Raw genomic sequence first — 18,392 nt, 5'->3', positions numbered from 1 at the left:
CAAGTGAACAGCAGTCATCAACATTGCCTTTGTACTGTATTTCATTAATTGGATTGTATAAAAATCCTATAATTTGCAAGGTCTCTTCCTACTAGGGTTCTTTGTTTTTCAGCTTTTTTGTGTTCTTTTCTGAAACTGTAATATGCTGTGGTAATTTAGATCCCTTCTTTTGACCTGACCTCATGATAGCTAAATTCTTACAAGGATTTACATGAGATGAAGTGGATGGAAAGTATATTCTGATACATTAATGTGGCCTTTTCTTAATTCTTACTCCTTTTGAATTTGAAAGAACTAATTGATGAAGTACTTAGTCGGCAGTGGTCTTTCAGAAAATAGCTAGCATTGCCTACTACATGCTGAAATGCATTGTCTCAATGTTGCAAGAACAAAAATGCCAGTCTCCTTGTTAGCTAGGTCAAGTGATCACAAGTAGTTTCTAGACATAAATGGAGAACTGCAGATGTGACACCTTCATTATTATTCACACAAACCTGTCTTTCCTTCTGCTCAACATTTAATGGTCCAGTAGGCAGGACAGTAGCATCCTTGAAAGAAGGCAGTGTCATCCCAGCCCTCCATTCTTCATGCTCTGTTGAAGTGTTTCTGTTAATAGACAGGACAAGGGCTCCTGTCCCAGTCTCTTGCTCTCATTAGCATGCTTTTAGTTTTTTCAACAGAGCTGGCTGATGTGCTCATCAGACCTTGAAGGAGTTGTTCTGTGTCAGATGCAAGATGTGAGTATAAACATGAGATATGCCTTAAACTAATAAAAGAATTCTCACAGGGATGATGGTGAAAAACAGCTGAAGATATGTTGGTGTCCCTGCCTTGTATACTGGAGAGATGACCCTTCTCATGATGTTTTTGCTAGGATGAAGGACTTATTGGTGCTTCTCAGACAGAGTGAATGATCCCCTCTTCAGTTGTTCATTTTAGTGGCAATGGAGAGGCCTGCTGTTTGAGATCAGAACAGCAGAAATGACAAAGCACTGTTGTGGAGGTAGAAAGACTTAAAGATCATCTGTAGCAATTCCTGTTGTTTATCTTTTTATGTGGAGAGAGGGGAAATGTTCAATATTGGCAGTGGTGCAGAAGCATGAAAAGGAATTGCTGTGAACACTTTATTGTGGTGATCTTAATCCAAGGATCATAGAACATTATCCAAAGGTGAATTAGTGATATGTCTGTTTATAGCTAGCTGAGGAGCCAAATATGATGCTATGACCCTGTGTCTGTACGGAAAAGGACTGGTAATATTGCTAGTTTTGAAGCGAGTGTAAGGACTAGCCTGCTATTTAAGAATAATTTGGTGACATAGTGCTTTCTCTGTGTCTGCTATTGGTCAAAGCACTTAAGTTTTAAAAACAAAATCAAGTTGTAGATGAGGGCAGGCAGGAGGTCTCTTCATTATAAGGCTTTGTTTAGGAGCTGCAAGTCTGGTGAAATTGTAGATCCCTTGTTTTCACTCAAATGATGGGCATGTACTCTCACACTGATCTATGTACCAATTAATGCATTTGTTTGCAGTGAATGGCTAAAACAGATGGGTGGCTGAGATGAAAACAGTAACTGCATCAGAGTGAGCTTTTATTTAGACTATATGAAAAAAAAATATGGGGCAAACTAGTCATTTGCTATGTGGACAAGCCTTTTAGTTCTGCTGGTACATGAAAGTATGTTTCTGCTCCATAGCTGCCAAATGTGGGATGTGTGCCTAACTTGCTAGGGGTATATAATATGGATATATCTAGGCTTTGAATTATACTTGATTCTACAAGTAGCCTCCTTGAAACCCTTGTGATAAGCCACAAGATGAAAGCTCTGCTCTCTGGGAATTTTGCTTCCTTGAGAAGATTTTGTGATGAGGGAAGTGTGTGAGTCCTAGGATGAGAAGACAAAATATACTAAGCTGGTCTATTTTTAACATGGCCTTATATGTCTTATAATACCTTTTAGAAAGATAGAGCCAGTTGAAATCTTTCTATTGGGCAAAAAGAATCTCATAGTTTCATAAACTTATTTGCTGATCTAGTTGGAAATGATCAGAACATCCAATACAGTGGAAAAATGACCCCATGAGTTTCAAAAGAGCTCAAAGATCGTGCTGAAAAGGACCTTTCCCCTTTTACTGGTTCTTGGACAATTTCCTCCCTTTGGTTAAGATGTGTGTCTCTCCTTAATCATTGCATGTTGCCAGCATGAATATGGGCTAAAAGCTAGCACTAGCTTAGTGTTTAAGAATGGCAGGAATTAAGGAATACTGCAGGAGTGGATGGTGAACAAAGTGCTTCATACACTCTTAAAACTTGTGTTTTGAACTATCCAAATGATCATTATAATGCATTATTCAGTTGGAAAGAAGTGCTTTGCAAAAAAAGCACATTAAATAGATTTTCTCTGTAAGTGCATCTGTTGTTCCTTGCAAATGATTAGCTGTGACAGTCATAAATATTTTTTTGTGGGGTTAAGATTTGCTATAATTAAGAACTGTAGGAGATAAAAAGACTAGCTGTACTTGATGGAGGGTTAGGGCTTTCAGTTGTGCTGTGTTTACTAGGTCAAAAATGTGGTTGACAACATGAAGTAGTGCTGTTTTCTAGCAGTGGAGCCTGCAAACCTGTGTGTGCGTGCTAGGGAGCCCCATCACTACATGGGCAGGACTGACAGTGGCACCACCAGGGGAGAATTTAGAACCTGATTAAAATGAGAGGGGGAGACAGTATTTTTAGCACTGGCTTGATATTTCTTGTTGCCCTTTTGGAAAGGAAAGATTGGCAAGAACATAAAGAATTGTTTTAGTGCTGAATTAAAACATCTGTGGAAACCTCAGAGAAATGAATTTTCTTTACTTCCCTGTCCCTGAAAAGCAAAAAGGAATGTATCTATCCCCAGATATACAGGGGAGAGATCACTTGTGGGGTTAAAAGAAATTGGAAAGGCTTTCAGTTGGATTTTGTTTTGAAAGCTGATTAGTTTCTTTTGAAGTACATAAAACTTTGGATTGCAGTAACTACTGTTTACCTTGAGGGGGAGCATATTAGGACTGTAGGCTTATAGAAAGAAATGTTGCTTTGTGACTGGGTTTTGAGACTTGGGTCACTTTTGATCTGTGTACTACTGCACGGAGGTATGGATGAAACTGCACTTGAAGCCAGACAGCAATACCACTTTTCTGCCTCCATGTCTTTTGGGCTCTTCACATTTCCTGTTACAATGTAGAAAATATGGACTAGGAAGAAATTTTCCAGAATCATGATGTGAGGTGTAAAGGTTCTCTGTTCCTGCTTAGTGAACTGTTGCCTGAATTTTTGGGCAGCTTGCTCCTTTTTAATCTTGTCTTTGTTAGATTTAGCTAGAAAGTATTGCTGTGAGGAAAGTATGTTTTTATGGTAAGCTATTTTCAGAACTACAGAGGTAGAACCTGCCAGCCCAAATGACTATTAGACTATGTGCCTGGTGAGTTTCTGTAGAGAAAAAGGGGAGAAAAGGAGCTTTGAAGGCTGCAAAAATAAAGCCCTGTTTTTAACATGCTAGTTGTAGGAAAATAAATGTAGGCGGTGATGGTAATAGCATGAAGAAGTAAGTGTTACAGGGATGTGGGGAAAGAGGAGTAGCTGGCAAGAACTGCAGAGAGGCTAGGTGAATGGAGTGGAATTGGTAGTACAAGGAAGACTGCTGTGAAGGTTTAGGGTTTTCAGGAGTGGAAGCTGTTCAAGGCTTTATGTAGGGGAAAATCCAGACTGCATGAGGTAGCCTGAAGGGGCCAGGACTTCTGCCTTCTTGGGTCCTAACTGACCTTTGAGCAAAAGGTTTCTGAGCATGTGTGACAGACCTGAAGTGATACCTCTGTTCTACATGCTGGGTTTCCTTTGCAGACCATGTGGTTATTAACAAGTTCATCTATTGGCATCAAGCTGGCTGGGGAACTTATTTGAAGTGGAAAATGCTAAGCAGTGGAACTTGGAAGCTGTGTATGCTTAAAGTGAGATAGGCATGTATGTGCTTGGTAGGTTCTGTGCTAAGTAATTCTTCTGATTGGTAACTCAATATAAAAAGCTTCATTCTGTATGGCCGTGGCACTACGTTGTATAGCTATGTAGTGCAGATGACATGTGACTCTTCTGCGCTCAAACTGTCTCCTTAAGACTTCCTGGGTTAGGAAGCAACTCAAAACTTGCAGCTTTTAGCCTGAAAAGGATTCACTCTTGAGTGTCCCAGATAGGCTAACAAGTGGTTTATATAGACTTATGTACAAAATTCTGTAAAATGGAGGTGCTGTAAGGACTTGGAGCTCTCTGTAGGACTGTTTCTTCTTGAGCTGGTAAACTAATAATGGCTTTAAAGGGATTAGCTGTCAACAAGCAAGCAGGTAGTAGCAAAAGAGGTTGCTATAGGAGAGGGACTCTGCTGACCCTTAAGCTGAAGCTCTGGTATGTCTTTCACTCTTCTGGTCTCATGGCTCATTGTCTAGCTCTTGCACTTAAGAAGTGAAGAAGACAACTCATTTTATTGCTGGGCCTTTTTGTTTGCACTTGGATGTGAAACAGCTGGGAGGAAGCTCACTCTAAGCTTTTCCACAGTGTTTCTATGGAAACTGTCAGCTCTCCAGCTGGTTCTCCAAAGGGCACAAGCTGTGGGTGCCTCTGAGTGATTGTTCTGTTCACATGCTTCTGAACCTTATCCCTGGACACCAGCAGATCTCTGAAATGGTTTCCTAGGTGACTGCATTTTCCATGCTGTGGATGGTAATTGGCATGTTAGCAATGCTAAGCAGTGCTTCCTGTACCTCTTGCTGCTGTTGATGAAGTATCTGCTAAAATCTTGGGGCCATAGGTCCCTGTCTGGAGTATTTTCTTCCTAATGGAAGTTTTTAATGTCTGTGGAACTTGTTGGAGGCTTGATGTGTTGAAAAAGTTCTCCTTATGAATGAGGACTTAAATTAAGGAATTACTTCAACATGTCCTGAAAAACAAGACACTTCGTTAGGGAATCAGTTGTAAGTTTTCCTCACTGTGAGGGTGGTAAGGCACTGGAGCAGGTTGCCCAGAGAAGCTGTGGCTGTCCCATCACTGGAAGTGTTCAAGGCCAGGTTGGTAAAAAGAAAGTGCAAAGACATCTCTTTACACTATATAGCAACAGTTTAGAGAGGTAGAGTATATTGCTCAAATTATTGAGCTGACTGATACCTTCATTTTAATGACTATGGCTAGTCAAGTGCTTATTGACTCTTTATTAAGCTTTTTCAGCATGTTTGAAAGTGACACCACCTCCTCCTAGAACAGCCACTAATTTAATGCTGTGCTGTTGTTTGGGTACTGGCTGGGAAAGGAAAAGTGGGAGGGTGCAAAGCATGTCAGCTGCTGAATTGGAAAACACAGGTGGTCTTCAGAGATTTGCCAACAACACATACAGGTGAAGCTGAATGTTTTATTTGTAGGTCTCCCCACATGACAGTGTTCCCATGACTTCCCTAAGAGCTTACTGAGCATTTGAGATATGAGATGAACAGAAGCTGCAATGAGAAAGAATGAAGGCAGCATATCTGGTTACTTCATGAAAGACTATGGCATTTGTCCAGGCAACCCCAAGAGGTCTATTGTAATTCATGTAAGCCTATGTCTTATCTGGTTGAAGTGCCTGAGGGCAGTTTGATCAGGATGTTTCCTTCCTTCTGCAGTGCACTAGAGAGTTCAGTCTGTCATTTGTCTGCAAGGGTGCTGCATGTCCATGGTCTGGTGCTGAACAGGAGCAGAGCTTCTTGGTGTGAGATGAATCTGACAAAAAAAGGAATGGCTGTAATACATGTTGCAGGACTGCCAAATGTCTGTAACCAGTCTGCATGAACACTATCCTGGAATACTTTTCCCACTAATGCTAGGGTGAAATGTGGAAACCACATTGCTGTATGGGATGTGGTGTACCAGCTCATAACTATTTTGAATTTTTAAAACAAATGAACAAACTGGGCTAGATGATTTTGGTGGAGTGATCTTGAGTTAGACTACTGAGGTGATAGGGCTTTGCAGTGGGAGTTGTAAGAGATTGGAATACTCTTAAAAAGGTAGTTATGGAAAAGCTGTATACATTTTAACAAACTGAGTTCTGTTGTTAAAAATGGGGAAATGACTTAAAGAATTAGGTAGAAATGCAAGTTCCCTAAATTCAGTGGATGAGCTTTAAAATGGATCACAGTTTGTATTAAAGGATATTGCTTTATAGCAATCAGTGTGCAGTCCTATTGAATTCTCTATTGACTTTCTGTGGGGTGCTGTCTATAAAAGGCTTAAGATGACAAAGTGAAGTGTTCCTTGTAGCTCCTGTATGGAATTGCAGTATAGAGGGTCTTTGGACAAGTGCTTAAGTGCTGGGAACTGAGGTTATTCATTAGCTAGTAGAAAATGCTGAGTGCTTGGCCCAGCCCCATACTAGCTATAAATCTATATTTGAGTCACATACTTGGTATTACCAGTGATAATGAATAAGGGTGCAGGGTTCTCAATTGAGAACTGAAGTAGTCTTACAGCTACTGTGCATTGGACTGGAGAATGGGTTTGTAACTCCTGTGAATTTACAGAGGCCACCTCAGTGCCATCCAATGTTTTCTACTCTATATGAAGAAAGAATCAGTTACCTGTGGGAACTGAGGGGCAGCTTCTGTATCTTGGACACTGGCAGACTGTAGGAATTGCTCCATCAAATTCTTCCCTATGATGAAATCTCCTTCCTGTTTCCCCCTGCTGAAGGCAGGCAGGGGAATATGTTGATGTACTGGCTGTGAATACCAAGTTCACAAACAAGTGGAGCCTCTTGCTCAAGATGTACTTCTGCAGGGGAAGAAGCCTAACCTTTTTAAAAAAGTGATCATTTTTCTAAGGTTTAAGATTATTTTTGAATGTTCTTCTGTTACTCATGCAATTCCAGGCTTAACTGCTAAAACAATATATTATGAAGAACACTTTTGAGGGTGCTGTGTTTGGAATGGACCTTTCTTCAAAACCATTGGGGGCCACCTCTGGAAAGTGTGGTTTTATGGTAACTGGCTTCCTGATGCTCAGTAAGAGCCCTAGGAGAAATTGAAGGGCTACCATTCTGCATTGCAGGATTTTGACAGCAGGGTGAGATGAGGTGTCTAATCTTTTGTCACACTTGCTTCAAAGCCTTGATAAGAGGTGCTTGTGCAATGGTTACGAACTAGATAACTTCTCGCTTGGATGCAGTTAATAATGATTACCCTTAGTGACAGATGGGAAAAGTCAGACACTGACACTTGAGTTTATTCCTGTAGAGTTCCACAAAACTTGTGCTAATCCAATCAGGCTTGCCCCTTGCATGCCTCGACTTCACTGTGCAGTAGATGTTCATGCTTCACATGGGTATAAATGAATATGTGAGTGTGCAGGGAGTTAGCTGTTAAACCTGGGGCAGGGAAGGGTATGTTTGTTGGTTTTGTGTAAGTGGGACTCTTGCATGGAGGGAGGACTGTCCTTCTGCCTTTTACTGGCTCTGAGAAAGTTTAGTACTGGCAGGGCCCATTAATTTTTAATTTAGTCCTCTCTATGCTGCACTGCTATTGTGGTTTATGAGGACATCATGCTGAAATGAAGGCCTGTAAAACAGAATTTTAAAGTTTGAAAAAGGCACAGTCATACATAATATGCATGCTGAAGTAGAAATGAGTGGGTATTTATAGTACAACTAATGTTAATTGTTTTTATTATGATGTCATCCTTATAGGTCAACTGAAAAGTAAGATACAATGGAAGCCAGAAATCCCCAGACAATAAATAAACATTAATACAAAATGTTAAAACATGCTGAATTTCTACTGCTGGTTTTGTGTTTAAAATGGTTTCTTGCACATTGTTGATACGACTTGATATTATTGTGAGGAAGGGTATCACTCAGTACCACTACTATGGAAGCCTATGTACTTTATCAAAGTCAGAGCTAGGAGGTCCAGCTCTCTTAAAGAACCTTCTGGAAAACAACATCTTTTGCTTAGTAGCGTGGCGGTTAATCTGTGAAGTTCTTCTAGGTTTGTACAGGTATATACTAAAAAGTGCTAAAAGGTGGTACCCTAGCCTCTTTGCCATAAGGTGGCAGGGATTTTGGGTAAGGCAAGGGAGATGAGCAGCCGGCTTCTGTGGTTTGGGGACAGGAGTAATTCTGGGCTGTAAGTATTGCATTAGAGTAAGTTGGTAGCTCAGACTTTCAGGCCTGTGGCTTAAAGCATACTGGACTACAGAGAGAAGTGGAATGGATTTTGGTCTAAAGCATGGCTGGGCTACAGGAAGCATAGTAGCAAATGTCTTGCAATCTTGCTAGAGATAATATAATGCCTTCTAGCTATTCTTACCTCTAAGGGACTGAATTGCAAAAGCTTTTTTGAAGGATCTGTGAGCTGAGTGGAAGGAATCTGTGGTGTAGGGGAGAAGAATATTTTACCATCCTTATTTGATGTGGTTTAGGTCCTTGATGCTGTCTGTTTGAGAGGGCAGCAGATAGTGTTGCAAATGCAGCTGGGCTCTAAATAGCTGTTGCTGAAGTAGCTTTGACACTGAGGTATTTACTTTTTGACCACTTCTGAATGTTGCTTGCTCTCTGCAGTTCATCTGTTGTTCATCTTGGACTCAGGTTCTTCTGTAAATGTGGTGTTTTAACTTTGTTGGATTTGGATTGTAGTAGGGTAATTTGGGTTGGAAGGGACTGCAGGAGGTTTGTAGTCCAAATGCCTGCTCAAAACTTTGTAGAGACTTCAGGATTAACCTTAATTGTCTGAGGAGAAACCTTGAACAGGAATTGGCTGTGAGAAACTGCTTTGCAATGAGACTTCACTGTTGCTTATACTTTGTCGAGGTTATTGGCAATATCAAGATCTTTCTGCTGTCTGCTAACCTTTATGTAGCACAAATTTCTTAAAGGGGTATTTGTGATTTGAGGGGAAACTGACAGCAAAATAATTGCTTGCATTCTATTGAGCTTTGGGGAAGAAAGCGTTGTAAGATCGGGAGGAAAATCTCTACAGTCCTTGGAGCCATTGTGTGCCTGCTTGCTGTAGGATGCATGAGAGAGGGATTAATGAATTCCTTAGAAGCAATGTCTAAGACATTGCTTCCCCTGAAATCTCCTCCTGAGCTTATAGCTTCCTAAAAGCTAAAATTCTGACATTACCCTACAATGGACCCATCGGATGCCTCTGCTGTCTGCATTTAAGCAGCACAGGCAGGGAGTGCTTGCCTGTTACAGGCAATTACCTGTTGTGGCTTTCCTTGCTCTGCTCTGGGTATTTCATCTAGAGCTATGTTTGAGCTGTTTGCATGGAGATGGAGGCTCAACTGTTTCTTAAATAATCAGGTAATGATTATGCTTTGATTGGCTGAAGAGAAGAGCTAATGGGTTAAGATTTTTAAAATATTTGTACTTTGTGTACCTAGAAACTCACAAGGTGAAACTGATTGATTTGGACCTGGTGACTTTTTTTAGGACTTCATCTTCTTGTGCAGAATGTGTAAGCTGGGAAACAGATTGTATTGAAACTTAACTATTGAGCTTATCAGTTTTTTTCATCTGAAGATCTTCAGTTTATATTAGATCTAGAACAAGGTTGGGGTTTGTTTTTTCTGCCTCAACTTGACAAAATAGTTGAGTGGGGAATTCTGAGGTGTTGGAAACAATGCTTTAGAACTGGCTTACGTGTTTGTAGGCAGACTGAAGAAGTAACATACCTTGTGGCAAGACCTGGTCTGTCCTGTGCATTACCTGAAGAGCTAAGTGTAAGGACCAGCTCCAGCTAACTTGTTCTTGAAAAGGTTGCTGCCAGAGAGGGTGGCTGATTTGGAAGGCAACTGCAGCATCTTAAATCCCTGAAGCTTCCCTCCCTCAAAAAAAAACAACACAGAAAGATAATGAAAAGTTGATGAAGCACAGGAGGAAGTTTCTAGTCAGCAGACTGCAGTGGTGGTGAATCGGATTTTCACAGCTCACTGACCTCTTAAGTGTTTAATAAATCCAAGAGATCTGTTCCAAGGATAAGATGGCCCTGGTATCTAACCAGAGAGACTCTACCTGCTGTCATCTTTCTTAAAACTGACCCTGCACAGCAGGACCAATTACTCAGCTAACAAAGTAGAGACGAGTGTCTCCTTTTGTGCTGTCCTGTCAGCTGAGATGAAGGTTTTGTGGTTGCCATGGCAATATTGCTTCAGATACTGATAGCAAGAGTGGTTGTGATTAAGTGACTGAGGATTGGGTATGTAGGTTTTTCTCCTCCTTTTTTAATAGATTTTCTTGGTTAATCATGTGACCTTGCATTGACAGATTGAGGAATAGGCTTCTCAGCAGGCTTGGATGCTGTGATTACTTGCTGTGGTAAATTGGCAAGTTGAAAATGTAGTAGATCCCAAAGACACATTTGGTAAATGAGTTGCTGTGCTGCATGAGATAGCTGTGCATAAATATTGGAAGCAAAAAAAACCCCTGTCTTCCAGGCTGCAGTGCAGGGGATGAACATCTTGGGCTTTCCTATAAACCTGTGTTTTAAGCTGTTGTACCTCCTCTGTGCAGGTGACACTACTGTTTTGTTTTTCAGCCTAAGGATTCATTTGCCTTGCTCCTTAAGCACTTGCTACTTGCTACAGAGTTGTAGATCTAGGCAAATGAAGTTACAAAGCTGAGACTCCTGCCAGGAATGGGTAACTGGGGAGCTGATATAATCAGACAATTGATGTCCTAATCAGCTAGCTGGTGGCAGGAGGCCCAGTTGGCACCTCAGAAGTGATCTTGAGATGGAGCTGCTCACTTCTCCAGCTAGGAGACTCCTGATGGAGTGTGTCTGTGTGCTTTATATTTTGGAGAAGTTGGCTGCTTGGCCCTCTGGCTGATGACCAGTATTTGAAGTTGAGTCCTGCTTCAGCTTGGTAATTGAAATAGACTGGACTAAAAGACAAGTCTAAAGTTCTTGCTTTCACAGCCTGGCTGTCTGTGTACAACTATGAAAAGTCTGTAAATTTATCTTCTGTCTAGTTAATTGCATATATGAACAATTCGGTAAAATTTGAGACAAGTGGGGACAACTTAAAGTGAGGCCTTGATGCAGGAGGTTCAAGACTGGCAGCCAACCTCATTTGTTGATACTAACTTGTTCAGGGATCTTGAGAAAATTGTATTCCAGCTTCTTGCCTTGGTTTGCTTATTCAGTATTAAAAATACTGACTGACCTTGGATGGCTTAAGTATTTTTAGTATGTTACAAACTAGGGAAGATTAAAAAGATGATGTTTTTTCTGATTGTCCTGAAGTTACATATAACTAGATTGTCCTAAACTAGGATTATTTTCTTTCCACAGAATGGGCATATTTTCTGTAATTTTGTTCTTTCTGTTTGCCCTGTCAGGCCAGTGATTGATGACCATCTCTTGTTTGAGCCTTTGTTTTCCTGTGGCTCAGTAGTTATGGATCAGAACAAAGCTACCTGAACTCCTGTGTTCTGGCTAAGCTCCAGCTGAATTCTGAGAACAGGCTCCAGTTCTGTAGGACTGGATCCAAAGAGACTTATTAACTTCTGCAGGAAATGGCATTTGTGCCCTTCAGTGATGTGAAATGTAGCTTAGTATAGCTGTGTGAGGGCGTGCACCTTGAATGACAGCAGGCAAGATACTGATTTGCATACAGAAGGCAAAAGCCTTTTCACAGTGAGGATAATGCATTGTAAAACAGTTACAATAACATTCACTGCAGCCATGAAAACAATTTTACAGCAGATTAAACACACTTAGGAAAAAGGGAAAAGATGAGTGAGAAAGCAATACCAACACTAAATTAGGGTTTAGTCAGCAGCAGAAAGAACATAAGAGAAAATGAGAAAATGTTCCAACTGTCCTACTGCTTAGGTTTTTTTCCAGGCCAACTCTATTCTGTGTTGTTGGGGTACTGTTTGAATTGAGAAGCTTTACTGCTTTCTAAGACTATGCTTGTTAGTGAAAAACACTAGAACTGAAATGGGCATTAACTTAAACAGTGCTTAGAGGGCAAGTCAGTTGTGTTGTTCTTAGACAAATAGTTGTTCAGTGGATTTGGTCTTTGTTCTGTCATGTAAAATAACCTGGGAGTGCTTGAGCGTATTGGAATCTGTTGAGCAAAATGCCCTCTTTAGACATACTTCAGTGGATTGCTTGAACTGTCACCAGTATTGTGATGTATCTGAGGTGCATTAGTTAAGTGTGTGTTGTTCAGAGGCGTGGTTTGGAATAGCTGTCAGGCTGAATGCTGTTTGTGTCAGTGTGCCACAGAAGTTCAGGCATATGCGAGTTCTGATCCGGACATGGTAGTCAGTGGTTACAGACTGCAGGAACAAGTGTGTCTGGTGCTCAAAGCCACTGTAACCTCAGACTCTGGTTTCCTGGATGATGCTTCAAGCACTGTTTTCCACTCTAGTGGCTGAACCACATAAGAAGCAGGGCCCTATAGTGCTAGTGGAACAACTGCTCGGGTGATGGAGGCTGATGCTTTGCTGAAGGCTTTGAGCAAGTCCCTGCAGTAGGTTAAATTTGGGAGGTCAAACACATTAGCTTCAGCTGCTTGACTGTGTCCATAAAATTTCCATTAATGAGCAGTTGCTTCTTGACTTTACATGTGTGTGATGGTTGATTGTGCAGGATTATCTCTGCAGCACATAGATACCTGCTAAAGAGAGTAATCTTGTTAGAAGTGAAATCTCATCTGATCGTTAAACATGGTGTGCTTACACCCCACTTGTCAGCTCTGCTTAATTCAGCATGCAGGTCTCTGTCAGAACTTCTATTGATTCATTGGGATTGCTTGCCATCTTTGTAGATATTAATCTTGTATGTCTGACAAGCTACTGTGCTATTTCAGAAGAAGCTGAGTCGGTCATAAATGCCACAGGCTATGGTGTCTAGCTGACTTTGTGTAGATGTCCTGACTCTTCTCCTGTGAGCCTTCTCAGGTGTGTATTGGTACCACTGCAGTGTTCCACAACAGCTCACATATGACTGCTTGCTCATGAATAGGTTTAGGACAGCTCTGTTGTTTCACACTTAGTGCTGGTGACAGTGAATGGGGATTTCTCTTTGGTTTGTATCCTGCAAGTAGGTAACTTTGTGGAACAAGGGTCTGGATTTTGTGTTACAGTGAAGGTCTGGCCATGATGTGTTAAAGCAAACAGGCAACTTGTGTGTCTGCAGGCTGGTGTAACGACTGTCTCAACTGATGTGTTTTGTGTGCCTTGGAAAGATGGTTAATATCTTGGTGGTTGGAGGAAGGTGTTTCATAGGTGAAAACAGCCAGTATGAGGTAAATGAGATGGAGTCTGTAAGGTAGCTCACTGTAAAGTGTCAGTTGGGTTGGTGTAGAGTGAGCGTGTCCTGTGGGGATTCAGCTCACTTGAAGCATGTGATTGGTGTGATCTGTCTTGCCAAATGGAGTTAATGAGCTCCTGTTAGTCAAGCTGGTATCTCTCAACAGTTGCTTTAAAGGGAACTTTGCTAGTGATGCCTGTATCAGTTTTTCTAGTTCAATTAACTGATTAAGGTGTGTGCTCTGGCTGTGCAAAGCAGAGGTGTAGCCCTTTTTTAAAAAAAAACCACTGTTTCTGTAGCTCTTGAACCTTTCATACCTGTTCAGAGAACAGGCTCCTGTCCCTGTATGGTGCTGCTTTTCAGAAGGACTGCTTAGAACAGTTTGGATATACATCAGTGCTGTCAAATTCCTAAGTGAAGCTAGGGTATGGGAGAGTACCTGTGCAAGACCTTATTTTGGAAACTTGCTTGTGTGTTTGTGAATGGAGTGAATGTTGAAGGACAAAAGGTAAAAGGTTCTCTGAGATGCAAGAAGGTGCATCCCTTTCAAGTGTAGAGGAGATGTGCTCCTTGCTGTAAACACATTGGTTTGCAACTGCATAGGGTACAACATGTCAGCGTTAATCAGCAGATGTGCTCTTCTGTGACAGGGCTGTTTCTGTCTCTATATTTGCATGCATTTATTTGAGGATGTCTGTGATGGAATATTACAAAAATCTAACTCTTGAAGGATGAGAGGAGGTTAAATGAAAGTCAAGAAGTTGATTCTATCTAGATCTTGTGGGGTTTTCCAATCTGGCAGATTCATTACTTTCAGAAATGATAACTGATTGAAGAGGTGAGGGGAAGAGCGATTTAGATCGTGTCCATTACTTGTCAGCAAATAATGCTGCATACAGCTGTGACGAGTTAAATGAGTGCATCTGACACTATCAGTAGCTCTCCTATTTGACTTTTCAATGAGAGCTACCACTTGTACTTTCTTTACATGTATGTTTCAGGAAAATTTCAATTATAACCTGTCTCTTGGTAGAAAGAGGTACTGGTGGAATGTGTACAGTGAGTGCTTATGGATAAGGAAGGCTAGTGGTACAACTTATGTGGTAAATCTTACTGCAGACACCTATCCCTGCAGTCATTTAAGAAACTGGCATGGTGCAATATTCTGATACATTAATCACACTTCTATATGGCAAAGAGTTTTATGAAGTATGGTTTGAACTGTATCTCAAAGCAAATGCATATGTAATTCCCAGTGGAATGTGTTTATCAGGTTGCCTGTCAATCAGTGTGCAAGTATGCTGTTAGGTCTGGGTAGGCTCAGTTGTAGACAGTGGCAGCAGGAAATTTAGTGCCTCCAACTAGTTCCTCAACTGGTGAGTGTCCATGATGTTGTATGACTTTATTCTAACAGAGGCCACTTAACTTCTTTGCAGTTCACTTTGCTTTTCTAGTGTACTCTTCTTGTCCCTGTCTAGCCTTGCTGGGTGTGTTTTACCTGCCAGGTCTTACAAATTTAATTTATTGTGTGGGACTAGACTCTTAATCTTCACATACTAGTGCAGGTATGCTGAGCTTCATGTAAGGTGTGGTAAAAGCCCTTTCCTGCCTGCCTTTGGCCTGTTGAGTGTAGTTAGGAGCTTAGATGCAATCCTGAAAACCGCACTGTAGTCATGAAGGGCTGATGGGACTTGCATTGGAGCTGGTACCTTTGATCTTGTCTGAATGTTCCAGCTTCTTTATATGGAACTTGTCTCCCTACTCTTCTAAAAAGTCGTATTTCTGTGGTGGTGCTGTGAGACTGACTAATAGGTAGGGCTTGAAGTATTTTTCAAGACTCTCTATGGGAATAGCTCTCAGCAATCAACAGATAAAGAGATCGTATTTTGGTTGATTTCCTTATGAAATAAAATGCGTAGTATCTTGTGCTCAGTATTTTGAGGGTGTAAAACTTGTTTGCAATGCATGGAGCTTCTTATGTTACATGTGCAGTTGTACTTTAGCAATGTTTATGGACTGAATATTAATGGAGAAGTAGCTTTGGATAGTAGATGGCATAGAGTACAAAACACTGTCAGGCTTTGGAGGTGTATGCGTGGGACAGTTTTTTTTCAGAGGCCAAAACAAGAAATCGTAGAGTTCTGGATTCTGTCAACCTATTAAATTGTCCAGAATTTGGGGTAGATGCTACATCAGTGCAGTTCTGTGGAAAATTTTGTCATTAGTCTTAGTAGCCTCACATGAAATGAGCCCCCTAGCAAACTATACCTTCTACTGGATTTTGAGATACATCTGTTCATTGAAGTGTGATTGCTGGGAACATGGCACTTGCATAGTAAATTGGAGGTCTGTGTTAAGGGTTGCAGATTCAAATCTGCATTGTAGAGCTCCTACAAAGTAGAAATGCTGACAGACAGGGCAGCAACAGGTGAGAAAAAGTTTGGCTGTTAAGGTCTGTATGTGCCTTTTTGTTCATCTCTGACAGGCTGCATGTCTCTTGGGAGGAGGGGACAAGGAACTAAAAAGCAATGGTTCCTCTCCCTTCCTGAGTCTCCGGAGCAGCTTCACATGGGAGAAGAGTTGGCTGTTGCTGCTTGCATTGTGCTTTATTTATGACAATGCTGTTACTGTGGCAGGTGTGCAGATGGACTCTGCCTTGGGGCATCTGAATAGGAATAGTTACCTGAGGAAGAAGGGCCTCCATCTTTTCAGGAGTGCTCTGCTGAGCAATGCTATCCTTACTACAGGGGAGGCTCTCTACTCTTATCTGAATGGAATACCAAAGTGCTTTGCTACTGCATAATTCATTAACTGAGATGAAGAGAAAGGGACAGGGAGGTGCATTTTGTAAGTTGGGGATGGAAAGGGGATATCTTGCTCTGCATGGCAGTACTAAGGCCCTTGAGAGGGAACACTGACTTAATGGCAAATGTGCCTTTAGCTTTTTTAAATTGAGATGCTGAAACTTCAGTTCCTGGAAAAAAAACCTACCTGGTGAATATTTCATGGTCTGGCTTGCCTTATGTTGAAGCCTGGATCCCCTATGATGAGGAGAGTGCTGCCTGGACTGCATTCTGCTGGAGCCTGCTCCTCAGGATAGTTCCTTAGCTTGTCTTTGAGGTGCATTGCCCAGATTTCCCCAGCTTTGTCTGAAGCAAGGTGGCATACTGAAGGTGATTTAATATTTAATACCTCTTCCCTGCTGCCTTTGGATGCTGTTAGCACAATGTGGATTAAGGAGAGGGTGGCGGAATACCAGGAATATATAAGAAGCAGTTCTCTTGCACTTGGGAGTCTTTCCCAACCATAACAGTTGGATTTTAGCAGAAAAGAAGCATTTATGCTTACATTTAAGTAGAGTTGCAACCTTAAGACCAGAAAGCAGTGAAGATGGAACTAATGTCAGGAAATACTCTCCTGAGGCACTGCTGAAATGCAGACACAAGTCTGCTCTATTGCCAAATAACTTTCTGCAGTAATAGGATATTTTTAAGTCTCTCACTCAAGTTACTGATCCAGTTTAAGTCTGTTTAGCTCAAGAGATCTTGTACAGTCCCAGTGCATGATAAGGCAGCTGGCAGCTTTGATGTTCAATGTTGGTACAGCTTTCTTTTAAAATACACTTGCAGTAGAGAGTATTTTGAAGAGAGGGCTGTTAGTATTACACTAATTAGTATTTGCCATTGCTCACACAAGAGGAGGGAAACAGGCAGGGTGGGTACATGCATCTGCCCTTTTGAATAAGGAAAGGCTCAGAAGTGAACAATTGGGCAGGAGGAATGTGAAACGTCTTGCTAGTTGCGAGTTAAATGTGTGAAAGAACATAAAACTATCATGTGTAGTAGCACTTTTAAGGCTTGCTTTCATTACCAGAAGCTGGCTGTAGACTTACTGTAATGTGGGTGATTGGAGGACAGGGTGCAGTAAAGTGGCTGTGTAACTTTGCATGACATAAGCCATAAGGCACAGAGCTGTTACAGTTATGTGATTGGTTGTAGCAATAGGATGTGGAAATGATGACATGAAATGCAAGAAATATATTCATCTAGCCCTAAAAGGTGGTCTAAGCTGCTTTTAGTTGATAGCATCTTTGAGCATTGGATGTGGCTTGATATCTTCTGGAATTTTGTCACTCTTCAGACCTCTTTGGAAACCATTCTGCCTTTCACAGCATTATTTGGTAAAATTTGCAGTTATGTGTAATAGGTAAGAGTGACTGTGTGTAGTAATGCTGTGTAGTGTCAGGGGCACTTATTTTTCTTATCTTTTAGTCTGCTGCCCGATATCTTAATGAGCTATGTCCTAGTTTGCTTACTGTGGAATTAAATTCCCCCATTTACCTTGCACGTACAATCTGTGATCTTGACAGGTGCCTGTTAGATCCCTGTTAATGAATTGTTCTCCTATTTTTCCTAGAGAAGTTTAGATTCTGTCTTGTTTAGCATGGACTCTTTCAATGAAATGACCAGAAATGAGAACATTTGAAGGGAAATATGGTTAATGGTATTATTCAAATGTAAACAAACAACAAAAGCACACATCTCTCTAGCCTTTCTGCGTATTTGAATTATGTGCAAAGGTACCAAGACACCAAATACCAGAAAAATGAGGATGGAATTTTGGGGATGGGAGCAGAGATCAAGAGGGTCTGTGCTGGTGGCTTGTTCCAGCATGGCGAAGAAAACTGTACTTTGGCCACACATGACTAGAAAGTAGCTTTCTCTTTAAAACAACATAGCTTTGTTGTAGTTGGTGAGCCTGGGATGTTTGGCAGAGCTGAGGGGGATTTATTTACATGCAGTTTTATTTTCAGACTTTACTATTTTGACACCTCTTGGCAACTTTCCTAAGTGCTTAAACTGCACATTACTGTGAAGGATGTTTTAAAGCAGCTACATGTTTAAATTGGGTAAGGCTTATTTACTGTTTGACTTCTGGCTCTGACAGCATTTATTTCTCTAAACGATTTCTGCTAAATGAGTTATTTTTCAGTTAGATTGAGCAGGTTCCTGCACTTGCGTCGTCTTTTCCATTTGCATTTTCTTTCCTTTTTCTGTCAGTCTCAATCATGCAG

General features: G+C 41.1%; 1 protein-coding gene and 1 long non-coding RNA gene across 2 annotated transcripts in view; both read left to right on the top strand.

Moving 5' to 3' along the window:
• The window catches only part of LOC128918522 (zonadhesin-like), a 108,359-nt gene that overhangs the window by 2,982 nt on the left and 86,985 nt on the right, over positions 1-18,392 (top strand). The window lies entirely within an intron of this gene.
• The window catches only part of LOC128918528 (uncharacterized), a 38,105-nt gene that overhangs the window by 540 nt on the left and 19,173 nt on the right, over positions 1-18,392 (top strand). The window lies entirely within an intron of this gene.

The sequence above is a fragment of the Rissa tridactyla genome, chromosome 17 (genome assembly GCF_028500815.1).
Source record: "Rissa tridactyla isolate bRisTri1 chromosome 17, bRisTri1.patW.cur.20221130, whole genome shotgun sequence".
Taxonomy (NCBI): Eukaryota; Metazoa; Chordata; class Aves; order Charadriiformes; family Laridae; genus Rissa; species Rissa tridactyla.
This window is presented reverse-complemented; position numbering and strand designations above follow the sequence as displayed.